This window comes from Arachis ipaensis, chromosome B8, assembly GCF_059453495.1.
Source record: "Arachis ipaensis isolate K30076 ecotype BB chromosome B8, ASM5945349v1, whole genome shotgun sequence".
In the NCBI taxonomy this organism is placed as follows: domain Eukaryota; kingdom Viridiplantae; phylum Streptophyta; class Magnoliopsida; order Fabales; family Fabaceae; genus Arachis; species Arachis ipaensis.
Window position 1 is genome coordinate 84,106,912 of NC_142443.1, and position 22,088 is coordinate 84,128,999.

At 40.5% G+C, this 22,088-nt stretch overlaps 1 non-coding gene across 1 annotated transcript; it reads left to right on the forward strand.

Moving 5' to 3' along the window:
* The first annotated feature begins 11,172 nt into the window (after positions 1 to 11,172).
* On the forward strand, positions 11,173 to 11,280 carry LOC148548652 (small nucleolar RNA R71). The gene has a single exon (XR_015898001.1). It is a non-coding gene; the product is annotated as a small nucleolar RNA R71 (small nucleolar RNA).
* Positions 11,281 to 22,088: the final 10,808 nt, after the last annotated feature.

Genomic DNA, 22,088 nt, shown 5'->3' on the forward strand with positions numbered 1-22,088 from the left:
GAATCAAAGAGACTAGAAAATAAGTCTAGATCTCAAGCCCTTCCTTGATTCAATAGCAAACAGATTGAAGAAGAAATAGAGATGAAAGCAGTAAAGAGAGCTTTGATTCAAATCACAATTCACTGAAATTATAAAGACAAGCAAACAGAGAGAATTCTCAAGGTGAGATTGAAACAGAATTTCTTCAATTCTCAACCCAAGATTCAAAACAAAAAGGAAAAACTAAAAGAGAGAGCTCTTTAATCCTAGTGCTCCCTAGTGGAGCCAGCCTCTATACTCTCTAATGGAGCTCGCCTCCTTACAAAGATGATAAGGATGCTTTATATAGGCTTTTCCAAATGAAAATGAAAATGAAATTGAAATTAAAAACAAATTACAATTGAATGAAATTCCTAATCTAGCTTCTCTGTGTGCCTTTGAGTGATGGTAATGGGCTTAGCTTGCTTTGAATTTGAGGAAGAATGGATCTGGATGGCCTTGATGGAATTGGGATCATTCACGTTTGAGTCAACGTTTGAGGCAAACGTTGACTCAAACGTCTTGTAATGGCGTGATGCAGAATGGGGGTTTGCTGTCACTCACGTTTGAGTTCACGTTTGAGGTCAAACGTGAGCTCAAACGTTAAGTCCTCCTGGGTGTGTTTTTAAAGTTCAAGTCTTGGGACGCTTCTAAGTCCTCTTGTCAACGTTGCCAATTTCATGCCCACTATAGACTATTATATATGGTTGGAAATCTCTGAATGTCAGCTTTCCGACGCAACTGAAATCACCTCAATTGGACATCTACAACTCAAGTTATGCTCCATTGAAGGGGACAGGGTCGCTAGCTTTGGTGTGCAACGTTTGAGGCGACGTTTGCCTCAAACGTGGACGAAAACGTCAGGTTTTGGAGGCTCAAATGCATTGTCCACCCCATACTATTATATATTTTTCGAAAGCCCTGAATGTCTACTTTCCAATGCCATTGGAAGCGCATCATTTGGAGCTCCACAGCTCGAGTTATACTCCGTCGAAGGTGTAGAGGTCAGTTGGCCTCACTGCAGGTTGCCACCATGTTCGTTTATGCACATTTTGGGGCAGTTTTCTCCCTCAATTTTAGTGTCCACCATGCAGTGTCATATATGCTTGGAAAGCTCTTGATTCCTACTTTCCATTGCTTTTTGAATCACCTCATTTGAAGCTCTGTAGCTCAAGTTATTCTTGTTGGAAGTATACCCCTTCAGGCTGTGGGGAGCAACATTTCCCAAGGTATTCCTTAGCCAACGTTTGACCTCACGTTTGAGGCAAACGTTGGCGCAAACGTTGAGCTCCTGGGTGGCTGGGCTGATGAAGCTTCCTTGATTTGCTCATGGGCCACGCTTTTAAAAGCGTGGCCTATGGCTCCAAAGTGTGCTCCAACTTCAAAGTGTGCCCCAAAGCTCTTTTTTTCTTCTTTTTAGCTTATTTTGTGCTTCTTTGCTTCTTTTTCTTCTTATTTCCTACAAAGTTTATCAAATCAAAAGATCAAAGAAATATACCATTTAAGCACTAAAGAATGCAATATTTAAGCACTAATCATTAATTTCTTGTATGAAAAAGCATAGAAAAACATGACATGATGACATGTCATCAGATATGCAACACTGAGAAGATCCCGCCCCCTCGTCTTATTAAGCATAAAAGAGGAGAAAGTAAAACAGAGTATTGCGAATACCACCGAGTCTATGGGCACCCTACCAACGAGTGCTACGACCTAAAGAACGTTATAGAGAAGCTAGCATGAGAAGGAAGATTAGTTAGGTTCTTAGCCAACAGAGCAGATGAACCAAAGAAGAGAAGAACGGACGAAGAGGTCGGACTAGCTGAACGTCCCCCTCACACCTCTAAGAGGAATGTTCACATGATAAACAGATGATTCAAAGGAGGAAGGATCTCTAAGTCGTCCAGCAAAAGACACCTTAAAGAGGTGTACCATGTTCGAGGAAGAGACAGGTCGGTCGACCTCCCCACTATTACCTTCACTCAAGAAGACACCACGGGCATCATCCCAGGGCATGATGACCCTGTGGTCATTACCATAATACTTGCTAATGCCAACCTCCACCGAACATTGGTCGACCAAGGAAGCTCTGCGGATATACTGTTCAAATCCACCCACGACAAGCTTGGCTTTCAAGAAAAAGAACTCAGAGCATACCCAAATAGCCTATTTGGGCTAGGAGACGCCCCAATTCAACCATTAGGGTACATCCCACTACACACAACCTTTGGGAAAGGAACTCGGTCTAGGACGTTAAGCATAGACTACATTGTAGTCGACGTAAGCTCACCCTACAACGCATTAATAGGTCGGACAATGTTAAACTAGCTCGCTGCTGTGGTCTCCACTCCACACCTATGCATGAAGTTCCCCACTCCGTAAGGGATCGCTACCATAAAGGCAGACCAAAAACTCGCGTGACGCTGTTACAACGAAAGTCTAAACCTTAAAGGTGATCCCAAAGAAAAAGAAACCAATACTATAGAACTCGGGGGAATTCAAGCTTGTGAAGAACTCCATCCTCAGCCAGAAGGAGAAACCTAAAAAGTTCAAATTGGAGACACTCTAGACAAAATAACAAATATAGGGGCAAATCTGACAAAAGACTTACAAGAACTACTAACAAAGTTCCTAAAAGATAACTCCGATCTCTTTGCATGGAAGGCCGCAGACATGCCCAGCATAGATCCCAAGTTAATTTGCTATGAGCTGGCAGTGTATCCTGGATCTCGGCCAGTGCAACAGAACCGCAGGAAGCTTGGCTCAGAAAGGTCCCAAGCTGTGGAAGAGCGGGTACAAGCCTTACTGGAGGCAGGGCTCATAAGGGAGGTTGAGTACCCATTATGGCTAGCCAATATTGTCTTGGTAAAGAAGTCAAATGGAAAGTGGTGAATGTGTACCGATTACACCGACCTCAATAAGCCCTGCCCTAAGGACCCCCACCCGCTCCCGAATATAGACACTCTAGTGGATGCCTCTTCCGGATACAAGTACCTCTCTTTCATGGATGCTTATTCGGGATATAACCAAATTCCAATGTATCCACCCGACCAAGAAAGACCTCATTCCTAACTCCAAAGGCAAATTGCTGCTACATAGTCATGCCATTTGGACTCAAAAACACAGGAGCTACATACCAAAGATTGATGAACAAAGTCTTTGCCGACCACATCGGGAAGCTAATGGAGGTTTATGTAGACGACATGCTGGTAAAAACATAAAGTGAGGAATCGTTGTTATCCGACCTCACTAAAGTGTTCGACACCATAAGAAAGCATGGCATGCGACTTAACCCCGCAAAGTGCACCTTCGCGGTAGAAGCCGGCAAATTATTGGGTTTCATGCTCACCCAAACAGGAATCGAGGCGAACCCGGATAAATGCCAGGCTATACTTCGCATGAAAAGTCTAACCTGTGTCAAAGAGGTCAAACAGCTCAATAGAAGACTAGCAGTTCTGTCTAGGTTTCTAGCTGGATCAGCCTTAAGATCTCTCCCCTTTTATACAACATTAAAGAAGGGAAAGAGGTTCGAGTAGACCCCAGAATGTGAACAAGCCTTCCAAGATTTCAAGAAATTTCTGGGGCAACCACCCATCCTTAGCTGACCTCGGGAAGGAGAAGAGCTCATACTATACCTCGCCGTAGTAAGTCATGCAATAGCATCAACACTAGTCAGAGAAGAAGAAAGTGGGCAACAACCCATCTACTTCATCAGTAAGGCTTTACAAGGGGCTAAATTGAACTATCAAAATATATAAAAGTTTGCCTGCGCCCTCATACTCACTTCCCGACGACTCCGACCATACTTTCAAGCTCACACCATTAGAGGGCGGACCAACCAACCCATAAAAGGGATCTTACAAAAAACAGGCTTAGCTGGAAGAATCCTACAATGGGCAGTTGAGTTATCTGAATTCGACCTCAAGTATGAAGCTTGAATAGCTATCAAATCCTAGTACCTGGCTGACTTCATAACAGAGTACACTGATGCCCCGGGAACCCCTAAAGAGTGGAGCCTTTATGTGGATGGCTCCTCAAACAAAACCAGGAGTGGTGCAGGCGTCATTTTAGAGAATGATCAGGGAACCCAAATCGAGCTCTCCTTAAAGTTTGAGTTTTCTACCTCAAATAATCAAGCGGAATATGAAGCAATACTGGCTGGTTTGAGGCTGGCTAGGAAAGTGGGAGCCCAAAGACTTACCATCTTCAGCAACTCCCAGGTAGTCACTTCGCAAATAGAAGGGAGCTATCAAGATAAGGATCCCACCATGAAAAAATACCTCGACAAAACCAAAGAATAGCTTAGACAATTTAGGGGATATGAGGTCCGACACATACCCCGGGAACAAAATGCCCGAGCTGATGTACTTTCAAAACTAGCCTGCACCAAACCGGGGGTCATAATAGAAGCCTCATCCAAGAAACACTGCAAAGCCCATCAATCTCAAAAGAAGAAAAGATCCTAACCATATCATGTTAGGATCAAGGATGCATGTCTCCCATAATCAACTACCTCAAGTCTGAGACACTTTCCACAGATAAAAAGGTGGCAAAAGGGCTAGTACGAGAAGCACAGTGCTACACCATAGTGGGCAACATCCTATATAGAAGAGGGATTTCAACACCCCTTCTAAAATGTGTGCTGAGCTCCGATAAAAGAGAAGTCTTGGAAGAAGTACATAGTGGTACGTGTGGCAATGGTGCATGAAATTGTGATCATCAACAATGGCGCCAAAGACTTGGAGCTCTTAAACGTGAATCACACTTTGTCACAATTCCGCACAACTAACCAGCAAGTGCACTTGGTCGTCCAAGTAATACCTTATGTGAGTAAGGGTCGATCCCACGGAGACTGTCGGCTTGAAGCAAGCTATGGTCACTTTGTAAATCTCAGTCAGGCGGATTCAAATGGCGATGGAGAATTGATAATTAAAAGATAAATAAAACATAAAATAAAGAGAGAGATACTTATGTAATTCTTCGGTTGGAATTTCAGATAAGCGTATGAAGATGCTTTGTTCCCCCTGAACCTCTGCTTTCCTATTGTCTTCTTCCAATCATTCATACTCCTTTCCATGGAAAGCTTTATGTTGGGCATCACCATTGTCAATGGCTACTTCCCATCCTCTCAGTGAAAACATTCCAAATGCGCTGTCACCGCACGGCTAATCATCTGTCGGTTCTCGATCATGTCAGAATAGGATCCATTGATCCTTTTGCGTCTGTCACACGCCCCACAATCGCGAGTTTGAAGCTCGTCACACTCATCCCTTCCCAGATCCTACTCAGAATACCAAAGACAAGGTTTAGACGTTCCGGATCTCAGGAATGGCCGCCAATAATTCTAGCCTATACCACGAAGGTTCCAATCTTAGATTAGAAACCCAAGAGATACGCATTCAAGCCATTGCTAGTAGAACAGAGGTGGTTGTCAGGCACATGTTCATAGGTGAGAATGATGATGAGTGTCATGGATCATCACATTCATCAAGTTGAAGAACGAATGAATATCTTATAGAAGAAGTAGGCGTGAATTGAATAGAAGAACAATAGTACTTTGTATTAATTCATGAAGAACAGCAGAGCTCCACACCTTAATCTATGGTGTGTAGAAACTCCACCATTGAAAATACATAAGAACAAGGTTTAGGGATGGCCGAATGGCCAGCCTCCAAACGTGTCTAAGATAGCATAAGACTTCTCAAAGATTAAAAGTATAAGGTCCTATTTATAGAGAACTAATAGCCTAGGGTTTACAGAAATTAGTAATTAATGCAGAAATCTTCTTCCGAGCCCACTTGGTGTGTGCTTGGGCTGAGCATTGAAGCTTCCATGTGTAGAGACTTTTCTTGGAGTTAAAGGCCAGCTTTTGTGCCAGTTTGGGCGTTTAACTCCAGCTTTTGTGCTAGTTTTGGAGTTAAACGCCAGAATTCTTGAGCTGACTTGGAACGCCTATTTGGGCCATCAAATCTCGAGCAAAGTATGAACTATTATATATTGCTGGAAAGCCCAGAATGTCTACTCTCCAACGCAATTAAGAGCGCGCCAATTGGGCTTCTGTAGCTCCAGAAAATCCACTTTGAGTGCAGGGAGGTCAGAATCCAACAGCATCTGCAGTCCTTTTTCAGCCTCTGAATAAGATTTTTGCTCAGGTCCCTCGATTTCAGCCAGAAAATACCTGAAATCACAGAAAAATACACAAACTCATAGTAAAGTCCAGAAGAGTGATTTTTATTTAAAAACTAATAAAAATATAATAAAAACTAATTGAAATATACTAAAAACATACTAAAAACAATGCCAAAAAGCGTATAAATTATCTGCTCATCAAAACACCAAACATAAATTTTTGCTTGTCCCCAAGCAACTGAAAATCAAATAGGATAAAAGGAAGAGAATATACAATGAATTCCAAAAACATCTATGAAGATCAGTATTAATTAGATGAGCGGGGCTTTTAGCTTTTTGCTTCTGAACAGTTTTGGCATCTCATTTTATTCCTTGAAGTTCAGAATGATTGGCATCTATAGGAATTCAGAATCCAGATAGTGTTATTGATTCTCTTAGTTAAGTATGTTGATTCTTGAACACAACTACTTTATGAGTCTTGGCCGTGGCCCTAAGCACTTTGTTTTCCAGTATTACCACCGGATACATAAATGCCACAGACACATAACTGGGTGAACCTTTTTAGATTGTGACTCAGCTTTGCTAGAGTCCCCAATTAGAGGTGTCCAGGATTCTTAAGCATACTCTTCTTTTTGCTTTGGACCTCGACTTTAACTGCTCATTCTCAAGTTTTCACTTGACACCTTCACGCCACAAGCACATGGTTAGGGACAGCTTGGTTTAGCCGCTTAGGCCAGGATTTTATTCCTGTGGGCCCTCCTATCCACTGATGCTCAAAGCCTTGGATCCTTTTTATCACCCTTGACTTTTGGTTTAAAGGGGTATTGGCTTTTTCTGCTTTCTTTTCTTTTTCTTTCTTTTTCTTTTCTCTTTTTTTTTAAAGCTTTTCACTGCTTTTTCTTGCTTCAAGAATCAATTTTATGATTTTTCAGATCATCAGATAACATTTCTCCTTTTTCCATCATTCTTTTAAGAGCCAACTATTTTAACATTCATAAACAATCAAATTCAAAAATATGCACTGTTCAAGCATTCATTCAGAAAAACAATAGTATTGCCACCACATCAAAATAATTAAACTGTTTTAAAATTTGAAATTCATGCACTTCTTTTTCTTTTTCAATTAAAAACATTTTTCATTTAAGAAAGGTGATGGATTCATTTTTCATAGCTTTAAGGCATAGACACTTAGACACTAATGATCATGTAATAAACAAACATAGATAAACATAAGCATAAAAATTCGAAAAACAGGAAATAAAGAACAAGGAAATTAAAGAACGGGTCCACCTTAGTGATGGCGGCTTGTTCTTCCTTTTGAAGATCTTATGGAGGGCTTGAGCTCCTCAATGTCTCTTCCTTGCCTTTGTTGCTCCTCTCTCATAGTTCTTTGGTCTTCTCTAATTTCATGGAGGAGGATGGAATGCTCTTGGTGCTCCACCCTTAGTTGTCCCATATTGGAACTTAATTCTCCTAAGGAGGTGTTGATTTGCTCCCAATAGTTTTGTGGAGGAAAATGCATCCCTTGAGGCATCTCAGGGATTTCATGATGAGGAGTTTCCTCATGCTCTTGGTGAGGTTCTCTTGTTTGCTCCATCCTTTTCCTAGTGATGGGCTTGTCCTCATCAATGAGGATGTCTTCCTCTATGTCAATTCCAGCTGAATTGCAGAGGTGACAAATGAGATGAGGGAAGGCTAACCTTGCCACAGTAGAGGACTTGTCCGCTACCTTTTAGAGTTCTTAGGATATAACCTCATGAACTTTTACTTCCTCTCTAATCATGATGCTATGGATCATGATAGCCCGGTCTATAGTAACTTCAGATCGGTTGCTAGTAGGAATGATTGAGCGTTGGATGAACTCTAACCATCCCCTAGCCACGGGCTTGAGGTCATGCCTTCTTAGTTGAACCGGCTTCCTTCTTGAATCTCTCTTCCATTGAGTGCCCTCTTCACAGATGTCCATGAGGACTTGGTCCAACCTTTGATCAAAATTGACCCTTCTAGTGTATGGGTGTGCATCTCCTTGCATCATAGGCAAATTGAATGCCAACCTTACATTTTCCGGACTAAAGTCTAAGTATTTCCCTCAGACCATTGTAAGCTAATTCTTGGGGTCCAGGTTCACACTTTGATCGTGGTTCTTGGTGATCCATGCATTGGCATAGAACTCTTGAACCATTAAGATTCCGACTTGTTGAATGGGGTTGGTGAGAACTTCCCAACCTCTTCTTCGGATCTCATGTTGGATCTCCGGATATTCGCCCTTTTTGAGCTTAAAAGGGACCTCGGGGATCACCTTCTTCTTGGCCACAACTTTATAGAAGTGGTCTTGATGCACCCTTGAGAGGAATCTCTCCATCTCCCATGACTCGGAGGTGGAAGCTTTTGCCTTCCCTTTCCTCTTTCTAGAGGTTTCTCCGGCCTTTGGTGCCATTAATGGTTATGGAAAAACAAAAAAAGCTTTAGCTTTTACCACACCAAACTTAGAAGGTTGCTCGTCCTCGAGCAAAAGAAGAAAGAAGAGAGTAGAAGAAGAAGAAGTAGAGGAGATGGAGGGGGCTATGTGTTTCGGCCAAGGGGGATAGGTGGTGTGTATGTTGTGTGAAAATGAAGGAGTGAAGATGGGTTTATATAGGAGTGGAGAGGGGGTTTTGGGTTCGGCCATATAGGGTGGTTTTGGGAAGGAAAGTGGTTTGAATTTGAATGGTGAGGTAGGTAGGGTTTTATGAAGGATGGATGTGAGTGGTGAAGAGAATGGTGGGATTTGATAGGTGAGGAGTTTTTGGGGAAGAGGTATTGAGGTGATTGGTGAATGGGTGAAGAAGAGAGAGAAATGTGGGGTAGGTGGGGATGCTGTGGGGTCCACAGATCCTGAGGTGTCAAGGATTTCTCATCCCTGCACCATGTGGCGTGTAAAATGCCCCTTGCTGCCAATCCTGGCATTAAACGCCAGGCTGCTGCCCATTTCTGGCGTTTAACGCCAGCTTCTTGCCCATTCCTGGCGTTAAACGCCAGTCTGGTGCCCATTTCTAGCGTTAAACGCCCAGAATGGTGCCAGAATAGGCGTTTAACGCCCATTCTGCTACCCTTACTGGCGTTTAAACGCCAGTAAGTTTCTCCTCCAGGGTGTTCTATTTTTCATTATGTTTTTCCTTCTGTTTTTGCTTTTTCAATTGTTTTTGTGACTTCACATGATCATCCACCTACAGAAAACATAAAATAACAAAAGAAAAGAGAAATTTAACATAGATAAGTAAAAATTGGGTTGCCTCCCAACAAGCACTTCTTTAATGTCAATAGCTTGACAGTGGCTCTCATGGAGCCTCACAGATGTTTAGAGCAATGTTTGGAACCTCCCAACACCAAACTTAGAGTTTGAATGTGAGGGTTCAATACCAAACTTAAAGTTTGGTTGTGGCCTCCCAACACCAAACTTAGAGTTTGACTGTGGGGGCTCTGTTTGACTCTGTGTTGAGAGAAGCTCTTCATGCTTCCTCTCTATGGTGACAGAGGGATATCCTTGAGCTTTAAACACAAGGGAGTCTTCATCCACTTGAATGATCAATTCTCCTCTGTCAACATTAATCACAACTTTTGCTGTGGCTAGGAAGGGTCTGCCAAGGATGATGGATTCATCCATACACTTCCCAGTCTCTAGGATTATGAAGTCAGCAGGGATGTAGTGGCCTTCAACCTTTACCAAGACATCCTCTACAAGTCCATAAGCCTGTTTCTTTGAATTGTCTTCCATCTCCAGTGAGATTCTTGTAGCTTGTACCTCAATGATCCCTAGCTTCTCCATTTCAGAGAGAGGCATGAGGTTTATGCTTGACCCTAGGTCACACAGAGACTTCTCAAAGGTCATGGTGCCTATGGTGCAAGGTATTGAGAACTTTTCAGGATCTTGTCTCTTCAGAGGTAATCTCTGCCTAGTCAAGTCATCTAGTTCTTTGATGAGCAAGGGGGTTCTTCCTCCCAAGTCTCATTACCAAACAACTTGGCATTTAGCTTCATGATTGCTCCAAGGTACTTAGCAACTTGCTCTTCAGTAACATCTTCATCCTCTTCAGAGGAAGAATACTCATCAGAGCTCATGAATGGCAAAAGTAAATTCACTGGAATCTCTATGGTCTCAGTGTGAGCCTCAGATTCCCATGGTTCCTCTTTAGGGAACTCTATGGAGGTCAGTGGACGTCCATTGAAGTCTTCCTCAGTGGAGATCACTGTCTCTTCCTCCTCTCCAGGTTTGGCCGTGTGGGTTGTGGTTATGGCCTTGCACTCTCTTTTTGGATTTTCTTCTGTATTGCTTGGGAGAGTACTAGGAGGGAGTTCAGTAATTTTCTTACTCAGTTGACTCACTTGTGCCTCCAAATTTCTAATGGAGGACCTTGCTTCAGTCATGAAACTTTGAGTGGTTTTGATTAGATCAGAGACAATGGTTGCTAAGTCAGAGTGGCTTTGCTTAAAATTCTCTGTCTGTTGCTGAGAAGATGATGGAAAAGGCTTGCTATTGCTAAACCTGTTTCTTCCACCATTATTATTGTTGAAACCTTGTTGAGGTCTCTGTTGATCCTTCCATGAGAGATTTGGATGATTTTTCCATGAAGGATTATAGGTGTTTCCATAGGATTCTCCCATGTAATTCACCTCTTCCATTGCTGGGTTCTCAGGATCATAAGCTTCTTCTTCAGAGGAAGCTTCCTTAGTACTGCCTATTGCTGCTTGTATTTCAGACAGACTCTGAGAAATCATATTGACTTGTTGGGTCAATATTTTATTCTGAGCCAATATAGTATTCAGAGTATCAATCTCAAGAACTCCTTTCTTCTGAGCTATCCCATTATTCACAGGATTCCTTTCAGAAGTGTACATGAATTGGTTATTTACAACCATTTCAATAAGTTCCTGAGCTTCTGCAGGCATCTTCTTTAGATGAAGAGATCCTCCAGTAGAGCTATCCATTGACATCTTGGATAGTTCAGACAGACCATCATAGAAAATACCTATGATGCTCCATTCTGAAAGCATGTCAGAAGGACATCTTCTGACCAATTGCTTGTATCTTTCCCAAGCTTCATAGAGGGATTCACCTTCCTTCTGTCTGAAGGTTTGGACTTCCACTCTAAGCATGCTCAATTTTTGAGGTGGAAAGAACTTTGCCAAGAAGGCATTGACTAGCTTTTCCCAAGAGTTCAGGCTTTCTTTAGGTTGTGAATCCAACCATGTCCTAGCTCTGTCTCTTACAGCAAAAGGAAAAAGCATAAGTCTGTAGACTTCAGGGTCAATCCCATTGGTCTTGATAGTGTCACAGATTTGCAAGAATTCAGCTAAGAACTGATGAGGATCTTCCAATGGAAGTCCATGAAACTTGTAATTCTGTTACATTAGAGAAACTAATTGAGGCTTAAGCTCAAAGTTGTTTGCTCCAATGGCAGGTGTTCCGAGGGTTACCTGAAACTGGAGGTCGATCTCGGATGAGATCTTCTGCACTGGTCGGAGCCGACGTGTCCGGTCGGTGGATGACGGCCGGAGCGGGTGCGTCCGACTTGTTGGATTGATTGTACTGCTGATCCTTCGTCACCGGAGGGTGGGGGGTACCTGCAAGAGACTCCGATGCTTAAGTTAGCACGGGTATTAAGCAGGTTTTTTGTAGAATCAGAGTATGAGTTATACCTGGGTGATCTAGTGTATTTATAGTAGATGGGGCTGACCTTTCTAATAAGATAAGTTAGTTATCTTATCTTATCTTTATCTTATTTTGGGTGAAGTCAGCTTATCTTCAAGGGTACCGCCTTTATCTCTATAGGCTTGGATTGCCTTTGGATATGGGTCGTGTTCCTCTATTTGGGCCCTCTATTGGGCTTTCCTGTCGTTTTGGCCAAGTTCTTTAAGAAGAAGTCGGTCCGCTTGACCTGAAGAGGTCGGTCGCTTTGTCGTTTAATCATCCCAGGTCGGATAGCTCGACCCAGGGTATGAACAGCAGGGATTGAGATGCTTCTCCCATAGAAGTCGGGAGTGGGTGCAGTAAAGTCACCAAGCACCTTCCTTGCATTGTTGGCATTATTGTTTTCGGCTGTCATGGATTCTTCTTCTTTGAAAAGCTCTGTTAAGCCTTCTAAAGAGAATTGTGCTTTAGCTTCTCTTAGCTTTCTCTTCAAGGTCCTTTTAGGTTCAAGATCAGCTTGAACAAGTATGCCTTTATCTTTGCTTCTGCTCATATGAAAGAGAAGAGAACAAGAAAGTAGGGAATCCTCTATGTCACAGTATAGAGATTCCTTGAGGTGTCAGAGGAAAAGAAGAATAGAAGGAGGAGGTAGATAGAAGAGAATTCGAAAATATAAAGAAGGATAGAGTTCGAATTGCACCTTGAGGATGAGTGTTAGTCCCTTAAATAGAAATATGTGAGAAGAGGGGAAGAATTTTCGAAAATTAAAGTAAAAGATTTTGAAATAATTAAAAGAAATTTTTGAAAATTTGATTAAAAGTTAATTTTGAAAAAGATGTGATTGAAAAGATATGATTGAGAAGATATAATTGAAAATCAAACTAAAAAGAAAAAGTTTTAAAATTAAAGTTGATTTACTTGACTAACAAGAAATTAGAAGATATGATTCTAGAATTAAAACTTTTGATCCTTTCTTAATAGGCAAGTAAAAACTAGAAAATTTTGAAGTAAATCATTAATTATAACAAGGATTTTCAAAAATAATAAAAAATAGAAAGAAATTGATTTTGAAGAGATATGATTGAAAATATATGATTTGAAAAAGATTTGATTTTGAAAAATTATGAAGATTTGAAAAAAAATTGAGTTAAAAACAAAATCTTCCCTCTAGTGTCATCCTGGCGTTAAAGAGTTTAACGCCCAAAATGCTACCTTTTTGGGCGTTAAACGCCCAGCCAGGTACCCTGGCTGGCGTTTAAACGCCAGTTTTCCTTCTTCACTGGGCGTTTTGAATGCCCATCTTTTTCTGTTTGATTCCTCTGCTGAATATTTTGAATCTTCAATTCTCTGTATTATTGACTTGAAAAGACACAATTTTGAAAATATTTTTGAATTTTTTAATGATGAGAAACAATAAAAATTGCAACTAAGATCGAATAAACAATGCATGCAGGACACCAAACTTAAAAATTTTCATATAGGAGACACTAACAAATTGAGAATGCATATGAGAAACAACAAATCACACAAAACAAGAGAATTTAAAGATTTGAGCAATGAAATCATCAAGAACAACTTGAAGATTAATGAAGAACAATATGTATAAATTCGAAAAATGCAAGAAGAAGAAAGTCATGCAATTGACACCAAACTTAAAAATTGATACTAGACTCAAACAAGAAACATAAAATATTTTTGATTTTATTTGGTTTTATAAAAATTTTTTTGTGGTTTTCAAAACTTATATGGAAAAGAAAATAAAGAGAATCAAAACTTTTAATAAGAATTCCAGGAATCATGCAATGTTAGTCAAAAGCTTCAGTCTAAAAAGATTAGACATGTTTGGCCAAGCTTCAGCAGGACATTACATTCAGCAGCTAAATTGATAAGAATCAATCAGCTTTTGTGATGATAAGAACATCACCTTGAAACTCTAGAATCTATTCTTAAAAATTCTGAAAAGTACCTAATCTAAGCAACAAGATGAACTGTCAGTTGTCCAAACTCGAACAATCCCCGGCAACGGTGCCAAAAACTTGGTGCACGAAGTTGTGATCATCAACAATGGCGCCAAAGACTTGGAGCTCTTAAACGTGAATCACACTTTGTCACAATTCCGCACAACTTACCAGCAAGTGCACTGGGTCGTCCAAGTAATACCTTACGTGAGTAAGGGTCGATCCCACGGAGACTGCCGGCTTGAAGCAAGCTATGGTCACCTTGTAAATCTCAGTCAGGCGGATTCAAATGGTGATGGAGAATTGATAATTAAAAGATAAATAAAACATAAAATAAAAATAGAGATACTTATGTAATTCTTCGGTTGGAATTTCAGATAAGCGTATGAAGATGCTTTGTTCCCCCTGAACCTCTGCTTTCCTATTGCCTTCTTCCAATCATTCATACTCCTTTCCATGGCAAGCTTTATGTTGGGCATCACCGTTGTCAATGGCTACTTCCCGTCCTCTCAGTGAAAACGTTCCAAATGCGCTGTCACCGCACGGCTAATCATCTGTCGGTTCTCGATCATGTCAGAATAGGATCCATTGATCCTTTTGCGTCTGTCACACGCCCCACAATCGCGAGTTTGAAGATCGTCACAGTTATCCCTTCCCAGATCCTACTCAGAATACCAAAGACAAGGTTTAGACATTCTGGATCTCAGGAATGGCCGCCAATAATTCTAGCCTATACCACGAAGGTTCCAATCTTAGATTAGAAACCCAAGAGATACGCATTCAAGCCATTGCTAGTAGAACAGAGGTGGTTGTCAGGCACATGTTCATAGCTGAGAATGATGATGAGTGTCACGGATCATCACATTCATCAAGTTGAAAAACGAATGAATATCTTAGAGAAGAAGTAGGCGTGAATTGAATAGAAGAACAATAGTAATTTGTATTAATTCATGAAGAACAGCAGAGCTCCGCACCTTAATCTATGGTGTATAGAAACTCCACCGTTGAAAATACATAAGAACAAGGTTTAGGCATGGCCAAATGGCCAGCCTCCAAACGTGTCTAAGATAGCATAAGACTTCTCAAAGATTAAAAGTATAAGGTCCTATTTATAGAGAACTAATAGCCTAGGGTTTACAGAAATCAGTAATTAATGCAGAAATCTTCTTCTGGGCCCACTTGGTGTGTGCTTGGGCTGAGCATTGAAGCTTCCATGTGTAGATACTTTTCTTAGAGTTAAACGCCAGCTTTTGTGCCAGTTTGGGCGTTTAACTCCAGCTTTTGTGCTAGTTTTGGAGTTAAACGCCAGAATTCTTGAGCTGACTTAGAACACCTATTTGGGCCATCAAATCTCGAGCAAACTATGAACTATTATATATTGCTGGAAAGCCCAGGATGTCTACTTTGCAACGAAATTGAGAGCGCGCCAATTGGGCTTCTGTAGCTCCGGAAAATCTACTTTGAATGCAGGGAGGTTAGAATCCAACAACATCTGTAGTCCTTTTTCAGCCTCTGAATCAGATTTTTGCTCAGGTCCCTCGATTTCAGCCAGAAAATACCTGAAATCACAGAAAAACACACAAACTCATAGTAAAGTCCAGAAGAGTGATTTTTATTTAAAAACTAATAAAAATATAATAAAAACTAATTGAAATATACTAAAAACATACTAAAAACAATGCCAAAAAGCATACAAATTATCCGCTCATCACGTAACCACCTTGGGGTGCGAGCTCTTTACAAGAAGGTACTCTGAGCCGGCTGTTACTGGTCGACCTTGCAAAGTGGAGACTCGATCTCCTCGGACCCTTCCCCCAGGGTTCAGGGCAACTCAAGTTCCTCATCATAGGCATAGACTACATCACCAAGTGGATTGAAGCAAAGCCACTAGCTACTGCTACCGCCCAAAGAATTCAGAAATTTCTATATAGAAACATTATCACAAGGTTTGGGGTTCCTTACTCCATTACCACAGATAATGGTACTCAGTTCACCGATACAGGTTTCAGGAACTTGGTAGCTGACCTGAAAATAAAGCACCAATTCACATCTGCCGAACACCCACAAGCCAATGGACAGGCAGAAGCTGCCAATAAAGTCATACTGGCTGGGTTAAAATGGAGGCTACAGGACGCAAAGGGAGCTTGGGCTGAAGAACTCCCACAAGTCCTATGGGCATATCCGACAACTCCACACTCCACCACAGGAGAATTACCCTTCCAACTTGCTTATGGAATGGAGGCAATGATTCTAGTGGAGATAGAAGAAGGATCCCCTAGAAGGATCCTCTACAATGAAGAGTTCAACTCCCAAATTCAAAGGGAGGAGCTCAACCTACTTCCAGAAGTCCGAGAAAGAGCTTGGATTAGAGAGGAAGCGCTGAAGCGTCAAATGGCTTTAAGGTATAATCAGAAGGTAGTTCAGCGAAGCTTCGCCACCAACGATCTCATCTTAATCCAAAATGACATCGGAACAGGTTGATCAGGAGAAGGGAAGCTAGCATCTAACTGGAAAGGACCTTACCGAGTTGTAAAAGTACTAGGGAAAGGTTACTACAAGGTATCCGACCTCGAAGGGCGAGAGCTACCAAGGTCATAGCATGCCTGTAACCTAAGAAGGTACTATAGTTAGAAAAAGAGATCTTAGGTCAAGGCGCACTCTTTTTCCTGAAAAGATTTTTTAATGAGGCGCCAGGCCGGGATTTAAGAAACTGCCCGACCTATAAGGGTAAGCACTCATATGTACATACTTATATGTATGTTTTTATCTCATTATTATCTGAATAAAAGTCACCAATTCCCTAAAAAGTTTCCTACCAAGACGCATTAATCTAAGCTCATAAAACTCAAAAAATTCATCGTCCGATCACAAAGAGGTCGGCAAGATGAAAATCAAATTCATCGTCCGATTACAAAAAGGTCGGAAAGGTGAAAGCGGTAGAAGCAAGTTAATGCAAGAAGTTATAAAAGGTAATCCATAGAAAGCGACCTGACGAGGTCTGACTAAAAATTGATTACTAAAAGTAACTTAACAAGGCCCGACAGAGAAGTCGGACCAATGAAAGGATCACTAAAAAGGGACAAAGACACCTCCAAAAGGCCAAAAGTGCTTCGCTGAAAGGTACAAGTCTTAAAAAGACATTACTTAAAAAGCGAAAGCACAAGTCAAAACGGCGCTAAAAAATCGTCCAAACAAACTATAAAGAAAAGGTTCTGATGAGGGAAAATGATTCCACACAAACTCACCGGCAAGTGTACCGGGTCGCATCAAGTAGTAATTACTCACAGGAGTGAGGTCGATCCCACAGGGATTGATGGATTGAGCAACTTTAGTTTGGTGATGAATTTAGTTAAGCGAATAGTTGATGATTTGAGTGAAATTTAATTAACAGAAGTGAAATTGCAAGTAAACTAAAGAGTAGAAAGGAAAATTGCAGAATCTTAAATGCAGAGGAAGTAAAATTGCAGAAACTTAAGGTGCAAGAAATTAAAAGAGCTGAAACTTAAATTGCAAGAAAAGTAAATAATTGAAACTTAAAGTGCAAGTAATGTAAATTACTGAATCTAAATTGCTGGGAAATTTAAATTGCATGAATAGTAAAGGGAATTTGGGTGTTGGGAATTAATACAGAACTGGAAAAAGTAAATTGCAGGAAACTATAGAATGCTCAGATAAAGAAATTCAGCAAACAGATCAGTTACGATTTTAATACTAAAACAGAAATTGAAATAGAAGAGTTAAAGCAGAATGAAAATGTAACCAATTCTAGAATCTTAAAAGAGAAATTGACAATTGCAGAAGAATAACAAAAACAGAAAGTAAATTTAGATCTAAAATGCTCTCTTAACAAGACAGAATAGAGAAATTGCAGAAGAAAAGTAAAACAAAAAGTGAACTATGATCAGATCTTCAATTCTAAGAACTATATAAAACGACAAGTGACATATGAGTTCTCAGATGAAGCAATTCAGCAGAATTCTTCAATCCAAGTTCAAGATCCAAAACAGAAAGTAAAAGGTTGCAGAAGAGAGAATGTGAAAATAGAAAAGAAAATTTCAGATCTGATCTCTAATCTAAAATTCTAAAATTGTAAACTAAAAAAGAGCTCCTCTTGAAATTAAATTCCTATCTATATATATACTTTCTATTTCAGGCCTTCAGCACTTGGAGTGGGCTTTTTGGTCTTGCATGAAGTGGATCAAAATTGGCCATTTGTTGCAGCCTCAGGTGAACGTAGCGTTCTTTCACCGACGCGGGTGCATCCCCTGCGCGAGCGTGTCCCTTGCGCTTCTCCCCATCGACGTGGGTGCGTACTGTACGCGAGCGCACCCTTGAGCGGCGTTCATTAACTGAACGCTTCGTTCGCGCTATGAACGCTATGTACACGTGCGCGCCTTGTGCGCTTGTGCGTGTATAGCAACAAATCAATTATGCGTTCCGGCGTCTTGTACGTGTCTGTGTCCATCGCCATTTTTATCCATCGGTGCGGATGCAGCAGGTGCGCGAACGTCGATTCCCTTTTTCAAGTTCCCACAATAAAAGTATCACAGGCGTTCACTCAGAATGAACGTAGCGTTCATTGTTGGTGAACGCTGATCCTTGATGCACGCGGGCACACCATCTGCGCGTGCACGTGGGTCTCCAAACTTGCTTCGTCACGCAGTGGCGGCTAGTGCACGTTGCGCCCTTGTGAACGTAGCGTTCATTTAGTGAACGCATCGTTCTCCTGCACGTTGCTTTTCTCTTTGTTTCCTCTTCTCATTTTTTCACCTGTCATCAATTAAACATGCCATCAAAGTCTCCCAAAATTATAACGTTTTGCATCATCTATAATAAGAAACTAAATTGTGCATAAATCTCATAATTTTATACAAAAATTAACAATGTTTAATTGAGTTAAGGCAACATGAAATTCTACTCCAATCACTTACTTATTGTGCAAGAAAGTGCATAAAACCTAATGAAACAAATGAAAAATGCTTGTGAAACTAGCATAAGATGACTTGTCATCACAACACCAAACTTAAATCTTCCTTGTCTCCAAGCAAGCACTAAAACATGAGAAGAAATGAAATGAAACAGAGAAGCATATATGTCCTTATTCAGCAGATAATTGAATTTTGTTCATGGGGTTTTATGCAGACATGATTCAGCTCAATTATTACCAGCTTCCAATCAAGAAATATCTCTTTGAGTGTTAACTAGAATTGCTGCTATAATGCCTTATTCTTTATTGATCCTTGTTAGATTTTTCCTTCTTTCTTTTGCTTAGAAACTTATTTTTCAATGATAGCTCAGTGTCAACTGTTGCAGCAGCCTTTTGGCTCAATTTTTCTCAACACCTCTTCACTACAAACACTTGGCTCATAATTCTTCTTAGGAACATTGATGCCCAGCACCTCTTTGGGTTGCTAAATGCTTTGTAACTAGGTTGCTCTTGATAATGGACTTTCGGTTGGTAATCTCGGATTAGTAAATCCAAGTCACCAAGTTTTAAAAGACTCCTCAAAACCTAATTGTCCCAGCATATCCTAGTAAAAGAAGCACCACAGGCATATGTCCTAAGGTTCAAGCTATTGGTGTCTAGCCTTATTATTTGTTTCTTCCTTGTTGCCAATTCTTAGCTTTTCTTCCTTTCCTTTCTTGCTTTTTCTTTTTCAAAGGATTATTATTAATTGAAGGTTTTACAACAGCAACTAAGTTCACACTACAAAGATATATCCTATCATGCAGCTTTTATTATTGATCTTATCATCTAATCAAGCAATTACCACCACTGAATTTCATTCTAATCCCTACCACATTGAACAATTACTTACTATTTCAAACATTTTCTCTTATTGATGTAGGAAGGAAACAAGACAGAATTTAATGCAGATGAGTGATAACAAGCATTTTAACTAGTACATTTAACAGACATAAAAAATTGCACTATTTGCATTAAGTATCAAGGTAAACAGCAGCTTCTCATTCAGAATATTTCAAAGCAGAGTGAATTTTGTGACAATACAACCTCTCAGGAGTGTCTTGCAGCTTTCCTTTTGTCATCATCATCTTTTACTTTTGTATTTCCCTTGGTGATGATTCTTTTAAGAGGCTGAGTGTCTTTTATGCACAATTATTGGAAGTTGCTTGTTTTCCAAGCACTTAGGCAGATGGTTAGTATGCATGAATTATTGTAGAGTCTTGAACTTATTTTGGTGAGGGAACACCAAACTTAATCCCTTGCTACTATCTATAATGCATCAGTTACATGAAACCTTGTGCTTTTGCTAAAAATAATAAAACTGAAAACTAGAAAACAGATAATGGTTTAGTGGTTTCCCTGATTCCTTGGAGCTAGTGACCATTTATGCAGAGGGTTGAAATGTGTTTTTAAATGAGATTATTGGTGAAACACCAAACTTAGCATCCTTCATTCACCCTTAAATTTTTTTGGTGTGCAACACCAAACTTAGCTCCTTGCAATACAGATGAATCTACTTAACCCTTTTTATTGAAAAAGTTAAGAGAAGAAATCTACCTCTGGTTGGGTTGCCTCCCAACAAGCGCTTCTTTATCGTCATTAGCTTGATGTTCTTCATCCTTGTTTATCCCAGCTCATGAATGCTCTATTCTTTGTCCTAATAGCCTACCAAGTAATGCTTTTCCCTGTGACCGTTTGTTGTGAAATTATTCTTTGTTGCTTCATCTAGCAGTTCAAGGCTCCCATAAGGAAGAACTTTTGTCACCAAGTAGGGACCAGTCTATTTAGACTTGAGTTTGCCAGGAAAAACTTTGAGACTGGAGTTATACAAGAGTACTTGTTGTCCTGGTTTGAATTCCTTCTTTGAGATCCTTTTGTCATGCCATCTCTTAGCTTTTTCCTTGTATATCTTAGCATTTTCATAAGCTTCTAAACTCATCCAACTCATTTAATTGTAATAGCCTCTTCTCTCATGTTGCTTGAGAATCAAGGTTGAGGAGTTTAGTAGCCCAGAAAGCTTTATGCTCAAGCTCTATAGGGAGATGACAAGACTTGCCATATAATAACTGAAAAGGAGACTTTCCAGTAGGAGTTTTGAAGGCTGTTCTGTATGCCCAGAGGGCATCTTCTAATTTTCTGGCCCTATCATTTCTTGTGTTCCTGGTGCACAAAAATTACTTCACACTATGTAATTCCGCACAACTAACCAACAAGTGCACTGGGTCGTCCAAGTAATACCTTACGTGAGTAAGGGTCGATCCCACAGAGATTGTTGGTTTGAAGCAAGCTATGGTTATCTTGTAACTCTTAGTCAGGATATTAATTTATTGTTATCAATTGACTTGCAAATGAACAAGAGAGCATGAATTAAAGGTTACTTGTTATGCAGTAAATGAGAATATGTTGGAGTTTTGGAGATACTTTATCTTTTGAATCTCTGCTTTCTCCCTATCTTCTTCTTCACGCACGCACGTCCCTCCTATGGCAAGCTGTGTGTTGGTGGATCACCGTTGTCAATGGCTACCATCCTTCCTCTCAGTGAAAATGGTCCAGGTACGCTGTCACCGCATGGCTAATCATCTGTAGGTTCTCGATCATACCGGAATAGGATTTGCTATCCTTTTGCGTCTGTCACTACGCCCAGCACTCGCGAGTTTGAAGCTCGTCACAGTCATCCAATCCCAGAATCCTACTCGGAATACCACAGACAAGGTTTAGACTTTCTGGATTCTCAAGGATGCTGCCAATGAATTCTAGCTTATACCACGGAGATTCTGATTACGGAATCTAAGAGATACTTATTCAATCTAATGTAGAACGAAAGTGGTTGTCAGGCACACGTTCACAGGTTGAGAATGGTGATGAGAGTCACGGATCATCACATTCATCATAATGAGGCGCGAATGAACATCTTAGATAGGAACAAGCGTGATTGAATAGAAAACCGAAATACTTGCATTAATTCATCGAGACACAGAAAAGCTCCTCACCCCCAACAATGGAGTTTAGAGACTCATGCCGTCAAAGAGTACAAAGTTCAGATCTAAAATGTCATGAGATACAAAATAAATTTCTAAAAGTTGTTTAAATACTAAACTAGTAACCTAGGTTTACAGAAAATGAGTAAACTATGATAGATAGTACAGAAATCCACTTCTGGGGCCCACTTGGTGTGTGCTGCGGCTGAGACTAAAGCTTCTCACGTGCCTAGACTATTTTGGGCATTCAACGCTAGGTTGTAACCTGTTTCTGGCGTTAAACTCCAACTTGTAACTTGTTTCTGGCGCTGGACGCCAGACTGCAACATGGAACTGGCGTTGAATGCCAGTTTACGTCGTCTATCCTTGAG